The following is a 17,907-nucleotide window of genomic DNA, read 5'->3' on the forward strand; positions in this document are numbered from 1 at the left end:
TATATTGATAACAAAGTGGAAGAGAGGGCATTTTTCTTCTTTTTTGGTGGTGCTGCTGCTTGGGATTTGAACCCAGGGCCTCACACTTGTGAGGCTGGCACAATAACACTGAGTCATGCTTCCGATCCTGTTTATCATTGGTTATTTTTAGAGCAGGATTTCCTTTCCCACCTGAGCTGTAAAGCAGTGATCTACCTACTTTTAGGTTTCCTGTAGTTGCTAGGATCATAGGCACTTGCCACTCTTGTCTAGCTTCCTTCCCTTAAAATGGAATTGCACAGACTTCTGCGCAGGCTGGCTTTGAACTGTAATCCTCCTGATCTCAGCCTCCCAAGTAGATGGATTATAAGTAAGAACTAGTGGCATCTGGACTCACTTTTTTAAAAGGTATTACTGGAGTTTGAACTCAGGGCTTTGCACTTACTCAGCACAAGAGATTTTTTTTTTTAATTGTGCGATTTTTAGGCATTTTCTGTATTTAAAATAATAGAACTATTCTAAGTGCTTAAAAACAAATTTTGGTGCAAAAGTCCAAAATTAGGAAAGAAAGGAATGATGGAAAAGGAAGGATAGGAAGGAAAAGAAGGAAGGAGAGAAGGAAGAAAGGAAAAATGACTTGGCTTCTTATGTCTGTCCCATGTAAGTTGGGTAGTTGGTTCTGGGTGCAAATGTCTGAGGAATTAATTACAATAGGAGAAAGGAAATTACTTTGAGAGGCTTGCTCCTTGCACTGCCATTAAGCAGTAGTCCCTTAAGCCATGAATAACTTGGTGTTATGTGGATTATGAAGTTACTAATGTCGCTTGGTACATAATGTCTCTTTAAGTAGTTTATATAATTTACATATCTTTAAGTAGTCACACTTTGGAATTGAGAACAATTTATATATATTTAGATCTAGTAAGTACCTAACAGTTACATAATATAATATTGATTAAAAACAAATCTATTTCTTATAATAGTATTGCCAGTTACTGTTAGAACACAGAAACTAATTCTGAAACACTGTGATGAGAACTCCAAAGCATTCATACAAATATACACAAAACAATAAACAAACATTTTCATTTTAGAAAAGAATTGACTTTTTCTTTTTTCCTGGGCTTAACTCAGAGCCTTATGATCTTGCTTGGCTTTTTCACTTAAGGCTGGCAATCTGCCATGGAACCACATTTCCATTTCTGGTTGTTTTTTTTTCTTTTTTCTGCTTAATTGGACAGAGACTTTTATGCTCCAGCTGGCTATGAACCTGAGATCTTCAGATCTCAGCCATCTGAGTTGTTAGTATTATAAGCATGAACTACTTGGCTTGACCTTTTTGAAAAAAATATTGTTTAAGAAAAGTCCTAATCACTTTTACCCTCCAGAGAATTTTAATATGTCCCATTTCACATCATATCATATAATCATACATGTGGTATACTGTTAGAACTATGAGTTTAGTTGCTTCAAAATTTACACCAAAATATTCAGTTGCTGGACTCATTTTTATATGAATCTTATTAGCATTCAAGTTATATATCCTATTCTAATAAGTGGATAGAGAATACTTTATTATTTTTAGTTCCTATACTGTATTATTTTGTGCTTTGACTACTTTGTGAAATATTAGAATTTTTGTTAGAATGTGTGTGTACTCATGCATTGCCATTATTGAGGCTTGAACTCAAAGCCTAAGGGTTGTCCTTTAGCTTTTTTTGCTGAGAGCTGGTGATCTACCACTTTGACTTAGAGTTTCAATCCTGGCTTTATAGTGGTTAATTAGAGATAAGTGTCATGAATTTTTCTGCTTGTGCTGGCTTTGAACCATGATTCTCAGATCTCAGCTTCAGATTACAGGCATGAGCCTTCAGCACCTGGCAGTATTAGGAATTTGAGGTGACAAGTTTACATTTAATGCCTATTTTACGTGCAAGAAATATGAACCTGTTATTTGGGGTGTGTGATAGCAATGTCCTTTTAGATCTCAGTAAATGTGTTCAGATGGTTAAGGGACAGTAGATTCTCAAATCAGGCTGAATTGTAGGAGTATGCCAAGTTTGCATCCATGATAACATTTTAGACCACTTTCTGGATATTTAATATTAAAAATACGTGACCAGATACTAAAATAATCAGTTATCAAATACTAAAGTAAATGAATGTAATCTAAATTCTGTAGAACCTGTAGTATATCAGAACCTTTTAGAAATGAGAACATTTCACTTAAGTTAGAATATTAAAGTTAAAATATTATTTCTTAGTAGGGATTTTGTTAGGTTGTGCCATTTAGTTTGAGAATATTTAATCTCCAGGGCAGAACTCCCTGGCTTCTATCTAAAATAGTGGCCTTTTCCCACAATGGTGTTTATTTTTTAATGCATATTTGTATGTGACAGTATGTTTCCTACATTTAATTTGTAAATAACTACTGAGAGGATGTTGTAGTAGAGAGCCAGTTAGAGGATGCTATTGCTTTTGCAGATTTAAAAAAAATGGAGTGTCTACAATGTTTTTATATTAAGAATACTTTGTAAATTTAATAGTTTTTTAAAAAACAAAACAAAACAAAAACAAGAGCTATAGCTATGTATATACATATGGGTGTCTTAGATAGGAACTCCCCTCTGGCTTCGACTCTGCTGTTTTGTATTTCTAAAACTACCATATGCTGTTACAGAAAATGCAATGAAGCATGGCCAAATAGCTAGAAACATTATGAAATATTTGCAAATATATCGCTTTTATTGTACCATGGGCTGCAATAATACTATACTGATTATTGATAAAAATACAAACTTGCATTTCATGGCACATAGGTATTATCTTGCTTTATGAGTTTAGTGCGTTTCTGATATTTTGTGCCTATTTACTTCAAAGGAGAGAATATGTGAAAATACTTCGAAATACTGTGAAGTGATATATAATTATAAGTTATATTTCTGTACAGTAGAGATGTTTCTAACATTAAGATTATTGTGCCAATATATTTCCATGCTTAATCTCATTAGAAATTCAAAAGCATTGTAATAGAAATGAGCGCACACCTGCTTTGTCTAAATCAAGGCAAGATATTAGTTCAGAATCATTTTGTAGTTTCACTTTGTTTTAGGTTTTGAGAATGCATTTTTTTCCCTATCTTTAAGGAGAAGAAAAAAATCTACTGCTCAGGAGTTACTTAGGGAAGTGCTAAGCATTTTTTGCTAAGTGCTAAAGATATAAGCATATAAACTACCATAAAACCTGTTATGGTCATTATATTTCTTAGTTTGTCACATAAAATTACCTACTTTGCGTCTAGCTTTTATACTTTAATCTGAGTGAAAGTAGGAAAAAGGAAAAAGAAGTGTAGTGCTACATCTGAGGTAGTATTTAAAAAATAAATGTGGTACTTAACAAACCAAAGCCCCCATGTTAAATGATCACAAATCAGTTGAACTGACAGATTATTTGATTAAATGTTAAATATCCCAAGTTTATAATATAGTTATGGTTGAGTTTATAGCACACCAAGTAACTAAATCAAACATTTCCTTTTTGTGTGTATCAATACTGAGGCTTAAACTCAGGGCCTGGGCACTGTCCCCGAGCTCTTTTGCTCAAGGCTAGTGGTCTACCACTTTTAAGCCACAGCACCACTTTCAGTTTTTCTGATGGTTAATTGGAGCTAAGAGTCTTATGGACTTTCCTTCCCAGGCTGGCTTTGAACCTCAGTCTTCAGATCTCAGCCTTCTGAGTAGCTAGGATTATAGACACAAATAACCAGTGCCCAGTATTTTATTTTTCCACAGAGGGGAGAGGGGAGGGGTGCAGTTGTAAAATATAAAGCAGCCAGGATTTAGACCTCCTGGATTCATCCAAATTAGGTGCAATTACAGAGAAAAGTGGCCCAAGTCCACATTGTACCCAGGAAATTAGCAGCACTCTATTAGCAATGTTCATCATTCTTTCAGTGTTGGGCTCCGTAGTGTTTACCACAGGAGCAGATTTGTGTGGGTTCACTTAGGGTGACATCGAGTGCTGTCCTGCCTCTTCTTTTCTTCTAGTTATCCAACCCACCCAGCAGATTGTGATTCCGAGACATAGTGTTTTTAGAAGTCTCTTATTACTGAAATGAATAATAAGTACAAATGCCTAGAGGTGTCCAGATGTGCCTTAATGAATGCGTGTGGTTTTCCTTCAGAAGTTTACAATTTTACTTCATTGTAAAATCTTGTCATAAGAAAATTTACATAAATATCAGTTATTTTAATGAAATTTACTTTGGTGCTTTATCATTTTGGAGAAAATGCCACTTAGGACTTCGTTAAGAAGTAAATTGATCCCAATTCTTGACATATTATATTTGACAAAAGGCTGAGGAAGTAAGATTGACCTATGTTGTTTTCCATATTATGCTTTCTTAGGTTTGCTACATGATATACTGTTTACTTTCAAGCTTCTTTAGTAATATTTATGTTTTGTACCTCCTGTTCTTAGATGCAAATGGATGCAGAAAATAGAATCATATTAAAGGAATTAGAGAAATTATTAAACTTTTCATTCCAGTAGATGTTTGGAGAAATCTGGAGTGAAACTGAGTTTTTTTTATCATGTAGTAAGCTTACCTGAAACATTTAAAAAGCTACTCTCTTGCCTTTGCCCTACATTTGAGAAAGTATTCTTTTTATCTGTTTTTCCCTATTCTGTTGTGAAGTTTATTGTTCCAGTTATTTGTGAGAAATCGTTTCTTAATGTGTGTGTTGCATGGAATTAAGGTTTCTATGTGGAGAACCTTCAGCAGCATGTGTTCTGGTGGTGGAGCCTGCTGGGGCTGCACCCCTCGACTGGCTGATGATCCTGAGAGCCCCAGGATCGTGACAGTGTTGATCTTGAGCATACCCACCATCTCTGCTTTATCTTTTTGGGGATGAGAGGCACATTGAACTCCACACACAACTCTAATTTCTATCCATTTACACCAGTTTTCTGCTGAGATTTATTACCATTTTACAATTGTTTAGAAAGTTGAGCAACTGGACATCTGCAATCTAAGTTACAACTATTATATTTTTTTGGTACTAGTACTGGGGCTTTGAATCCTGCCTTGGCTTACTTTACTCAAAGCTGACACTCAATCCCTTGATCCACAGTTCTACTTCTGGGTATTTGCTGGTTCATTGGAGATAAGAATCCTACAGAGTTTTCTGCCTAAGCTGTCTGAACTGGGAGGCTTAGGTCACTAGTGACCAGCTTGTAGCTATTATGTTTGTTTTCTTTTTTCGGGTCATGGGGCTTGAACTCAGGGCCTAGGTACAGTCCCCAAACTTTTTCGCTCAAGGCTAGCACTCTACCACTTTGAGCCACAGCTCCACTTCCGGTTTTCTGGTGGGTAATTGGAGATTGAGAGTCTCATGGACTTTGCTGCCTGGGCTGGCTTTGAACCAAGATTCTCAGATCTCAGCCTCTTGAGTAGTTAGGCTCATAGGCATGAGCCACCAGAACCCTGTTTAGCTATATGTTTATAAAAATCTTGGGAAACATATTCACATGTCATTCTACTACCCCTATTCTTTAATCAAAATTTCTTTCTAGTTGTTCTTTGATAAGCACCTATATAAACATCTTACAAATGATTCCAAATAAAAGCATTCCAAACATTCACACTCACTTGTTTTGCTAAAAAACCTTTTTAAAAATAAAATCAGAATACCTTATAGAAAATATTTAAATGATGATGGAGATAATAGTTCCATTTAGATAGATGAGTTTGTAGGAAATTTATATAAACTAAAGAGATTAGTTAGAAACTTGGGCCTAAGAAATGCTCAAATTCTATACTCATTGGTCAGTGAGCAAGTTTTGTTTTTTTTTCACTGCTGTTAGATTTAGTAATTTAATATGAAGAAGAAATAGAGTAAGATGAAAGAGTGGAAACAGTAACAAGAAACCACAGAAATAATACACCAATGATAAGTTTGTGTGAGGGCCAGAACAGTATGGAGAAGTTTTGTGGTAGAGGTGTGCTTTAAAAGATCAGCAGAAGTTATTCGTGCCAAGAAAATCAGGGACTGTTGTGGGCATAGACCTTGCTTGAACCATGAATTCTGCCTGCTCCATGATAAAATCTCTCATAGGCTGATGGAAGTGCTCAGCTGACCAGACAACAAGTTTACTTCCTTTGTGTACACACAGCGATTTTACTAGCAAAAAGTTAAATGGAGGGACTGGCTGCTTCTAGGAGACACTCAGTGATGAGTGGTTTATAAAAGAAGGCTCTGTCTCTTATGCTGTCAAGAGCTGACAGAAAAGCAATTGTGTCATTGCAATTCAAAAAAAAACAAGTAAGAGCAAAGTGTTCATTCCTTTGACAAACTTATTTTTTTCTACTTTACTTGTTTTATCGTAAGTGATTTTACTATTTTTTGTTGTTGTGCTTTTTTGTGTTTCTGTGCCAGTACTGGGGCTTCAGTTCAGGGACTGGGCACTGTTGCCTTAGCTTTTTGCTAAAGGCTGGTGTTCCATTACTTGAGCCACAGCTTCATTTCTGGCCATTTGCTGGTTAATTGGAGATAAGAGTCTTCCAGATCTTTCCTACCTGGGCTGGCTTCAAACTTTGATTCTCAGATCTCAGCCTGCTGGGTAGCTACAATCACAGGCATGAATCACCAGTGCCCAGCTTTTACTTGTTTCTTAAGTAAGATATCGGGTTATTTTCTATATTACCTAACAAGATAGATCATACTGAGTCTAGTCACTATATCAAGTTGAAACCTATTGTATCTTTTGTATTTCAGATAGTTTAGAAAAATGTGTCTGATTTTTTATTGAGTGTGCGGGATGTGGGGGGTTACAGAAACTGAGGCTTGAACCCTGGGCCTCACACTGTCCAGTGGCTTTTTCACCAGAGGCTAGAGCTCTACTACATAAGCCACAGCATTTATGGCTTTTTGGTAGTTTAATTAGAGATGAGTCTCCTGGACTTTCCTGCCTATGCTGGCTTTGAACCATGATCCTCCAATCTTAGCCTCCTGAACAGCTAGGATTATAGTCATTAGCCACCAGTGCCCATAGATTTGATTCTTACGCAGATGTATGTTGTACTTGTGACTGAGCTCTGGCTCTCCAATGGCCATGGGGCCTTCTTGTTGCTCTGTGCTTATCGCAGTAAGATATACTGAATGCCATGCATGTTAGTGCCAATACCATGTGTGTGTGGTAGAAATTGTAACCAGCCTCTGGATCTGTATGGTACTAAAATGTCCTTATTTTATAATTCTGTAACTGTATGGCAGTGTTATGCCAAAAATGTATAAAGAGCAATAGTTTCTGTTGCTTCCTGCTGTATTTTAAAATATTGTTTCTAAAATAATATATTTAGAGTTTCTTTAGAGCTATTATTTTTTAATAACTTGCAAAATAGACACCCTGTAAGATTAATAAAAACCACTTGGTCTTAAGTAACATATTAGCATTGTGCTAGAGGAAATTATGATGATTTTTGCATGATAAAATATTTTTAAATAGCTGGAAAAATGACTCTGTTTCCCTATAATTAAACAATTTTTATGATTAACATGTAAGATTAATACTATTTCCTTTTATTCTCCTTAAATAAATATTTTATTATTAAAGGTAAAGTCTTATTTACATATGAAGTAATTTTATTGTGAAATTTTACAGGGTAGATTATGAATATAAATTCTTGGCTAGTTATTTTCTGTCTATTACTTTTTTCCAATAATGAGGTCACCTCCGCTCTTTTATTAGTGTATGTTAATCACATCAGGAGACTTAATTGTGACATTTTCATGAAATAATTTGATCAAACTCACCCCGTTATTCTTTCTTACTCCCCTCCTTTCCTTTTAACTTTAATGGGTTTTACTCTTCTGTCTTTACACATGCATATAAAGTGTTCATCCTCTCATACTCCCCCTGTTCAATTGTTACCCCAACATGCCTGTTTACAAGTGTGTCTTTAAAGTGTGGGGTTTTTTTTTTAGGTCAAAGTCCTACATATAGGAAAGAATATTCCAAGCCAGGTGCTGGTGTCTCACGCCTGTAATCCTAGCTACTTAAGAGGCTGAGATCTAGTTATTGCTGTTTGAAGCCAGACTGGGTAGGAAAGTCCAAGAGAATCTTATCCCCAGTCAGCACCAAGAAACCCAGAGCTAGAGCTGTGGCTCAAGTGATACAGTGCTAACTTTAAGCAAAAAAGCCCAAGACAGTGCCCAGGCCCTGGGTTCAAGTTCCAGAACTGGCACAGAAAGAAAGAAAAGAGAGAGAGGCATAGCGATAAGGAAGAGAAGGGAGGGAGGAAGAAAGGAATGAAGGGAGGGAAGATGGAAGGGAGAGAGAAAGAAGTAGCATTCCAACGCAAAGGCTTAACAATATTATTCAGATGACATTTTTTTCATGTAAGCAGGACGTTTTTGTAAATAAAGTTTTTGATTCTAAAAAATACATTTGTGAGATGGAAGTGGAGAGGTTGCAGGAATCACAGAACAATATAGACAAAGATGAGGCAAAGGTCTGGCTATATTAACCTCAATCTAGGCAGGAGAAAAAAAAGGATGGAAAAATCTCAGGATAAGTTGGGCTAAGAGAAGAGCTGAGAAGAGAAAAGATAACTAGCAATTTAGTGTGATTTCTAAATGCAGGCTTTGGATGAATTGTCTAATAGAGGGGCATGCACACAAATAATTCATTGTCATCAGGAAGAATGGACATGTTCTGGAAATAGAAAACAGAGGCTTGCTTTTTCCCATAGATTGTCTGAAGCAATGTAAAGAAATCTCATGAGGAACTGAGTCTCATGATATTGGAATGTGCAGGACTGAGCTTCATTTTTAGTAACATGTAAAATGTCCTAAAGGAGAGATAGCTTTTAAAGAAACGAGTCACTGTTTTCTTTATGGTAAGCTTCAAGTAGGTGCCAAGCAGGCATGCTGGTGTTTGTGGAGCAGAAGGAAACTGCAGCCTGGCTAGAAGTGATGATGAGAATTTGGCTTTGTGGGCGATTCTGGCTTCCAGCACAGTAACTGAGTCAGCAGATTAATTCAGGGAACATGAAGGACTATCTTGCTTTGGGAATTATCTTTATGAATATATAGTAATAATGGGAACAGCATTTTAAAATAGGATAGTAAAGAGAGATTTTAAAAACTCAGCAGGTTTATAAATTTTACTGTAATAGTATTTTTATATTTACAACTTTTTTGCATATTCAACACTAATGAGAAATAAGCAAATATTTTGTTCTGCTCATAAAATGTTACTATTGTTATTATTATTATTACTTGTGTGTATGTGCTGGTACTGGGGCTTCAACTCAGAGCCTCCCACTCTTTCTTAGCTTTTTTGATCAAAGTTGGTGCTCTACCACTTGAGCAACAGCTCCAGTTCTGGCTTTTCACTGGTTAGTTGAAGAAGAATCTCATTAGCTCTTCAGGTGGGAGCTATCTTTCCATCACAGTCCTCAGATCTCCGCCTCCTGAGCAGCTAGAATTAGAGGCATGAGTCACTGGCACCTGGCATCTGGTGCTGAAATATGGCTGTGTGGCCTTGGGTAAGTCACATAGGTTTTGTGAGTTTCTTCAAAGTGATATAGAGTATAAATCTCTGGGGCCATTTTCGAAGTATTTCTACATGGTGGCTGCTGGTATTCTTAGGAAAAATGAGCTTCTTAGTCACAAGGGGAATTGCCCGTGCAAATCAATCTAATCTATGTGAAGGAAGTATATAAACCAAAATACACCTACATTTTATTTATAATTCTAATGTTCTTTTTTTTTGGCCAGTCCTGGGGCTTGGACTCAGGGCCTGAGCACTGTCCCTGGCTTCTTCCCGCTCAAGGCTAGCACTCTGCCACTTGAGCCACAGCGCCGCTTCTGGCCGTTTTCTGTATATGTGGTGCTGGGGAATCGAACCTAGGGCCTCGTGTATCCGAGGCAGGCACTCTTGCCACTAGGCTATATCCCCAGCGCAATTCTAATGTTCTTACTGAGGAAGTTAATAGGAATGATGGTTTCCAGTTAGACATAGTACATTGGCAGGACAGAAAACTTCCCTCACTGTGATTGCAATACACAAAACAGGTATTCATTACTTCTTCAGTAAGTAGCTTTCTGGGACTACTCTTTTTTCTACCAAGGAAAGAGGAGCTAGAGTTTGAGGCAGAGGTGAAGACCTGCAGTCATAATCAGGAGATGATGTGTGCGAGTGCGCGCATGTGTGTGTGTGTTTTACTGAGGTTTGAATCTAAGGCCCTAGTCTTTGTCATTCTAACACTTCAGTTCTTTTGTTAATATTTTGCTAACTTTTCCAACTGCCTCAAATTCTCAATCCTCCTGCCTGTTTCCCAAGTAGCTGTGATTATAGGCATGTGCTACCACTCCCAGCTTCAGACTACTATCAATTTGGTTCTTTTTGAAAACATGAAATTTTAAATTTTGATCTTCCAAGTAGATATTCACTTCCTATCTTTGGCAGTAATGGATAGTTAACACTTATTTAATGCTTAATAGTTAACATAAACAAATGTGCATAAAATTTATTTTATGATAGCATACTGAGCATTGTTTTCTTTTTTTCTTGGTAATGGAGCTTGAATTCAAGACCTGAGCACACTGTCTCTTAGCTTTTGTGCTCAAGGCTGGTGTTCTACCATTTGAGCCACAGCTTCACTTCAAGCTTTTCGGTAGTTAATTGAAAATAAGAGTCTCATGGAATTTTCTGCCTGGGCTTGCTTCAAACCCATCTTCAGATGTCAGTCTCATGATTACAAGCAGGAACTGACAGCACCTGGCCATTACTTTCTTATAAGTATAACTTGAAGAATGAACAATCTGTGCTAAAATGTGTATTTACCTTTCAAAATCTCAAAATGTAAATATCTCTGCACTATGACATCAAAATGAGGTCACTGGAAGCCTTTTTTAATCCAACCCTTTGTCCCCTCACAATGCTGCATATGAATTTTCCATAAGATACAGAATGATTTTGCATTGACTTGAATAAAAATTAAACATTAGTGTTTTCCGTGGGAAAATCTAGATTAATTTCAAACATGTTCCCTAATTTACTGTTTTAATGTCCAGGAAATGGAAGAGAAATAATAGACTTTTAGAGTTGGCAGAGTGTGAATCCTAAAATTATAGAAAATGAAACAGGCACGGAGAGGTGTGTGGTTTCTGACGCCAGATCTAGAAAAGACCCATGCACTTACCTGTTCTACTCTCCCTCCCTCCCTCCCTCCCTTCCTCCCTTCCTCCCTCCCTCCTTTCCTCCCTCCCTTTATCCCTGCTTCCCTCCCTCCCTCCTTCCTCCCTTCCTTCCTTCCATCTTTGTTAGAAATGAGATTTAGGGGCTGGGGATATGGCCTAGTGGCAAGAGAGCTTGCCTCGTATATGTGAGGCCCTGGGTTCAATTCCCCAGCACCACATATACAGAAAACGGCCAGAAGTGGTGCTGTGGCTCAAGTGGCAGAGTGCTAGCCTTGAGCAAAAGGAAGCCAGGGACAGTGCTCAGGCCCTGAGTCCAAGGCCCAGGACTGGCCAAAAAAAAAAAAAAAAAATAGAAATGAGATCTATTTATGTATAAAGCAAAAGATCCACAAGGGCACAAAGAAGAAATGTATCACTTTTACTTGATTTAGGAATTTCATTCTGGAAATGACTGTTTTCTCTGTCAAAGCCTGATGTGTAATATTTCATTATGGCAGGAAATGGGAGAGAGGGCAAATCTTGACTCTATATCCTTGTTTTCATTTTTTTTGTGGGTTTGATTTTTTTAAATTTTTATTGTCAAGATGATGTACAGAGGGGTTACAGTTACATGTGTAAGGTAGTGAGTACATTTCTTGCCAAACTTGTTACCTCCTCCCTCATTTTTCTCCCAGCCTTGTTTTCATTTTAATGAATTTATATTTAGTTCTCACTGAATGCCAATCACTATGATTTGTGTGTATTCTCTCCGTCTTGACTTTCTTTTTCTTATTTTTTTGTATGGCAAGCTCTTGGGCATTCTGCTTTATCACAACATATCGATCATATCTGTTGTATATCTGTTACGTATAACCACCTGACTCCATCATGAAATTAGCCATGTTTAGGACTTATCTCCCTCTTCTTACCTCTTACTATTAAGCACTACATCTTGGTAATATGTATGTGTTAACTCAGCAGGTATTTGTTGGATAGACGATGGGTAGGTAGGTAGATGAACAATTGTTGACAACTTGTTCAACAATGTAAAGAAGCAAAACTGCTTTTGGATATATTACATTGGGCTCAAACACACCTTTAAAAACAACTCAAAAATTTAGTGAAAGTAGCCTAAGAATCCTATCTGTAGGTATGACAACTAGTTCAAAGAACTTAGTTTATGGCCCCTTTGAAACTCAATTGACAATCTCTATACTCATAATGGGTTTAAGAGCATCAATGCAGGCAATGGCTGACCTGCACTTCTGGGATGGTGAGACCAGCTGGTGCATTTGTCAGTCAGCTACTGCTTATAATTAGCAGATTCTGAGGTAGGTTCAAATATTTCCATTTGGGAAACACCTTCCTGCCAAGTCTTTGAATCCGATCAACTCTGAACATCGACCTTTCTGCACCTTTAGATCTCATCTTCCATATTTATCTCAGCAATCATGAGGAGCTCACTGTCCTGCTCTGACTAACCCCATCTCATTGCATGGCCTGGCCTGATCCCCAGGCAGTGGGAAGAATTCAGGACCTGGAAGTCGTTCCTTGCTTCGTCCCGTGCATAGATATATCCATTTGGTAACAAGTTCTATTGATGCCTCTGTACTCCCTCCCTCTCGGTAACACCCACTGCCCCACAGCCCTTGTCCACGGAAGAAAACTTCAAGTTCTTCCCTTTGCCACTCAGGGAGAAGGGAGTCTTTACAATGTGTGGTAGTCTATCTTTCTATCCTTGGTGCAGGGTATATAAACAATAAATAGCCATCAAATGAAAATAATATTTAGTAATAATATATTGAAATAAACTGGTTTTGTATATGGGGTAGCTGTTAGTGATGGATATTTTTCCATAACAAATATGTGTGATATGGTGTCTTCTTCAAGATTAATAGCCTTACAATAAATTACGTGTATGACACTACAAAGACTGGTCGAAACATTTCATAAGCCATGTTTTGTTAACTTGGGTTTCTTGGGTCACTTAGCAACATGTGGCATTAGTTGACTTTAAGATCATTTACCAGTGGTTCCAAATTCAAGGTTAAAAGTAAAGAAGAGAGAGCCAAGGTCTGATTTTTCCTGCTTGACTTGAACCATTAAATAAAACGAAGTAATTTTAAAGTTGTTTTCCGCAGACAGTGAAGTACCTGTTTTAATGTCTGGCTAAATTACATGCCTGGAAGAAGTGTGAGCATGAGTTTGTCTATAAGAAAACCATCTGGAACTTTTGGCAGAATCAAGGCAATTCCCTTGGCAGTTCATGGCAGAGCTGAGGTTTTTCTCTGTTTTTATAATTTAGACAGAAATCCTAATTGATACTAAAGGCCACATGTGAAGCAATATTTTCCTTAATGTCCAATTTTCATATTGCAATACTTATTTGATTTTAGACTTTCTTTCCTCTGTATGTTGGCATCCAAGCTGAGACAAAAAATTCACTTTCTTAAATGGAAGCCCATGGAAGTGTTAGTGGATGGAAGGAACTAAACGGTCCTTTTCATTCTTCAAACATTATAAGCATTCGTTATGAGCAACTCTAAGAAAGATTTGAATGTCTAATAGTCTTAGAAAACCCTGGTGCTTGCTCATCACACCTGACCCACATCTGTAATCATACCTACATGGAAGACTGAGAATGTGAGGGTCATGTTTTGAGGCTAGCCGGGGCAAAAGAGGTCATGAAACTCCCTGGCCAATAGCTGGATGGGGTAGTAAGCATCTGTCCTCAGAGTTTCATGAAAAGTGTAAATTGGCTGATCATGTGTCCCTGTGCACCTGAGCAGGAAGCAAAACTCTATCTCAAAAATGACCAGAGCAAAAAAAGGGCTAGATGTGTGGTCCAGTGGTAGAGCTCCTGCCTAGAAAGCACAGGGCCCTGAGTTCAAGCTCTAGTATCAACAAGAAAAAACTTTGAGCTTAGTGGGTATGTGGAACAAAAAGGGTAGATTCTCATTTTCTTTGTCCTCCGTTAGCTTATGGAGTGATATAAAATTATAAAGTACAGTGAAATCACAAAATTTCTTTTATTTTGTCAGGCCTAGGGTGAACTCAGGGCCTGAGCACTGTCCCTGACGCTTTCTGGGTTCAAAGCTAGCACTCTACCACTTGAGCCACAGCACCACTTCCAGCTTTTTCTGTTTATGTGTGAGGAATCAAACCCTAGTCTTCATGCATGTTAGGCAAGCACTCTACCCCTAAGCCACATTCCCAGTTACACAAACTTTCATATACCAAACTCAGGTAAGTTAAAAAAAAACAAAAAAAGACATTGGGTGGTACTGGGGTTTGAACTCGGCATCATATACTTGCTAGGCAGGTGCTCTACTTCCTTTTTATGTTACTTATTTTTTTAAATTTGTGCCAATACTGGGGCTTGATCTCAGGCCCTTAGCTTTTACACTCAAGGCTGGTACCTTACTACTTGAGCCACACCTCCACTTCCAGCCTTTTGGTGGTTAGTTGGAGATAAAATCTCATGGACTTTCCTATCTGGGCTGTCTTGGAACTGGGATCATCAGTATCGGCCTGTGAGTAGCTCTGACTACAGGTGTGAGCCACAGTACTCTACCAACATCCCCAACACTTTTGCTGTAGTTGAATTTTGAGGTAGCATCTCCTGCTTTTGCCTTGGACCACCATCCTCCTACTTTGACCTCCCAAGGATCTGAGTGGGACCACCGGCATGCATCAGAATTGGAATAATAATCTCTTTGGAATAACTGCTTCTTTAACCCAGTCTGTATCAGATGGGCTTCTAAAAACCATTAAGAAAAAGAGGTTTTGTTGAATATTTTGGCAGTAGCAAACATGTAGTTTCCTATGGATGTTCTCTGAACCACAAATGTAGAGTGAATATACTACCTGCTCCCTGGACTGGTAATTGCTGGTCTCTGACTAAGTGAGCCCATGGTAGAGTGGATAAGCTTCAGTCTTGGAGCTCCTATTGATAGTAGCCACGTGATTTAGACTACAGGTCCCTGGAGAGCCTTAGCCCTAGAGAAGGCATCTGTATGATGGAGAGAAATTTGGATCTGATATTTGAATCTCTTCTTTCAGATTTGGCCATGAAAGTTTGGGAAAGATTAATAACAGTTTATGGGCTTCAATTTATAAAGTGGAAATAATTCTCACCTTGCAACGGCCTAAGGTTTTAGAATTTTAATGGTTATTCCTGATGCATAGGAAATAATCTGTTACTATTGATAGTATTTATTTAATATTTGTGATTTCTGAATCTTATCCTGAATACCAAAATTAAAAAGGGAAGAGAAAGAATATAAAGAAGAAAGAGAAGAAAACACAGAACCAAGGCTCCATATAATGTTTTAGGTCACCATTGACTTAGAGGGATTTTTTTTTTCCCTTTGCTGATACAGTGGTTTGAATTCAAGGCCTCACACTTGCTAGAAAAGTGCCCTACCACCTCAGTCACTCCACTAATCTTAGGGTTTGCTTTTTGGTTAGATAACACCTAATTCTTATATTTAATTTAATTAATTTCTGGATAATCTACTTTTCAAAATTAGGAAAATCTCTCCATAATAAGATATGTAATGTTTCAGAAAGTTAGTTTCTTCTTTGTCATCAATATTTTTGTCCATGGAGAGCAGAAAGATCATTAGGGTAATTAGATTTCCCAAAAATATTTCCAGGAGAATTTTTCCCATCTAGGTAAAACTCTGCTGATAAAACATTTCCATCTACAGTCAGCCCTTATGCCTCTTACAGTCACTCTGTAATTGTACAAATACAATTTCTGACTCAAAGTATGGGGAACTCTACTAAAAGAACCATCCAACCCTATGTAAATATTTTCCTAGTGTTCATTAATGTGATAAGTCAGTTGAATTTTAAATGGTAATGATATGTAGATTTGTATGTTGAGAAATCCATGGGAGAGTTACTTTTCAATCTTAAAGACTGAGTTAATTATCTTGGTGAATAGCTTTATAATTGACAAGAAGATGTGTTCAGTACTCGGTTTCCCTTGTGTGTATTCATTGACCTCCTTACAAGAAGAAGTTGAATGAGATTCCATTTAAAGACTTGTTCTGTCTTTTTGTTTATTCTGGTACTGCGGCTTGAATTCAGGGCCTGAATGCTGGTACTGTTTGTTTGTTGTTTTTTGCCAGTCCTGGGCCTTGGACTCAGGGCCTGAGCACCATCACTGGCTTCTTTTTGCTCAAGGCTAGTACTCGGCCACTTGAGCCACAGCGCCACTTCTGGTGGTTTTCTGTATATGTGGTGCTTGGGAATTGAACCCAGGGCTTCATGTATTTGAGGCAAGCATTCTTGCCACTAAGCCATATCCCCAGCCCTGGCACTGTTTTTTGCTCAAGGCTGGCACAGTATCACTGGAGCCATATGGTTACTTCCAACTTTTTGGTAATAAACTGGAATTAAGAGTCCCATGGACTTTCTTTTTTTTTTTTTTTTGGCCAGTCCTGGGCCTTGGACTCAGGGCCTGAGCACTGTCCCTGGCTTCTTCCCGCTCAAGGCTAGCACTCTGCCACTTGAGCCACAGTGCCGCTTCTGGCCATTTTCTGTATATGTGGTGCTGGGGAATCGAACCTAGGGCCTCGTGTATCCGAGGCAGGCACTCTTGCCACTAGGCTATATCCCCAGCCCCCATGGACTTTCTTGATGAGGCTGGATTTGAATTATGATCCTTACACCTCAGCCTCCCAAGTAGCTAGGGTTACAAAGCCATCATCATGTAGCCTATTTTTTACTATTAAAAATAAGAAGTTATCTACTACCTAGAAATGCTTCCAACTGGAAAGTATTTCTCTCCCATTCTAACCCCTCCTCCACTGCCACTCATTTGAAAAATGATCTAGGAATTAAACTAATAAAACTGATAAATAATGGGTGAAATCACTTTCTATAATAATCAAGTTTTGAGACAGCTATCTAAAATAATTAGGGGTAAATTAAGCAAAATATGTTCAAGATCTGTACATTGAAACTACAAAATATTGTTAAATTAAAAGGAACAAAAAGTTTGGGCTCTGGTGGCTTATGTTCATAATCCTAGCTGCTGAGGAAGTTGAGATCTGAGGACTGCAGTTCAAAGCCAGCCCAGGCAGGAAAGTCCATGGGACTCTTCTCTCCAATTAACCAGCATAACCTGGCTCATTTGGAGGTAGAGTGCCAAGCTTAGGGAAAAGCCAAGTGAGAGCACAAATTCTGAATTCAAGTCCCAGCATTAAAAAAAAATAAATAAAAGGAAAAATATTGTATTCTTGAACTACAAAATTCATGTTGCTAAGTTACCCATTCTTCACAAATAGATCTATAGGTTCAGTGCAAGTTCAAAGTGTCAAAAGGCTTTATAGAAACTGGCAAAACTGAATGCAGAAAAAAAGCCCTTGACAAAACTCTGTATTTGTTCATGATAAAAAAAATGCTAAAGAAATTTGAAATAGAAGGAATATATTTCAACATAATAAAGGCTATATATGTTACAGTTAACATTTTAAACAGGAACTATAGTTAAATATCATTTTTAACAGGTTAACATAGTTAACTAAAGTTAAACTTATTTTAAACAGGAGCAAAATGAAATAATTCGCTTTATAGTCAAGAACAAAACAAGGATGTTGAACTGGGCACTGGTGACTCAGGAGGCTGAGATCTGAGGATTGTGGTTTGAAGCTAGCCTGGACAGGAAAGTCTATGACACTCTCATTTTCAATAAATTACCAAAAATGCTGGAAGTGGAGCTCTGGCTCAA

At 37.7% G+C, this 17,907-nt stretch overlaps 2 long non-coding RNA genes across 2 annotated transcripts in view; one reads left to right on the top strand and one right to left on the bottom strand.

Moving 5' to 3' along the window:
• The window catches only part of LOC125357172, an 18,942-nt gene extending 12,984 nt beyond the window's left edge, over positions 1-5,958 (bottom strand). Inside the window, exons 1-2 of the long non-coding RNA XR_007212078.1 lie at positions 5,836-5,958; positions 5,326-5,327 (exon numbers count right to left, since the gene is read on the bottom strand). This is a non-coding gene — a long non-coding RNA (uncharacterized LOC125357172). The remainder of the gene's footprint in view (positions 1-5,325; positions 5,328-5,835) is intronic.
• On the top strand, positions 21-17,496 carry LOC125357171. The gene is made up of 3 exons (XR_007212077.1): positions 21-2,037; positions 10,727-10,732; positions 17,485-17,496. It is a non-coding gene; the product is annotated as an uncharacterized LOC125357171 (long non-coding RNA).
• The last annotated feature ends 411 nt before the right edge of the window (positions 17,497-17,907 follow it).

Source organism: Perognathus longimembris, chromosome 9, assembly GCF_023159225.1.
Source record: "Perognathus longimembris pacificus isolate PPM17 chromosome 9, ASM2315922v1, whole genome shotgun sequence".
Taxonomy (NCBI): domain Eukaryota; kingdom Metazoa; phylum Chordata; class Mammalia; order Rodentia; family Heteromyidae; genus Perognathus; species Perognathus longimembris.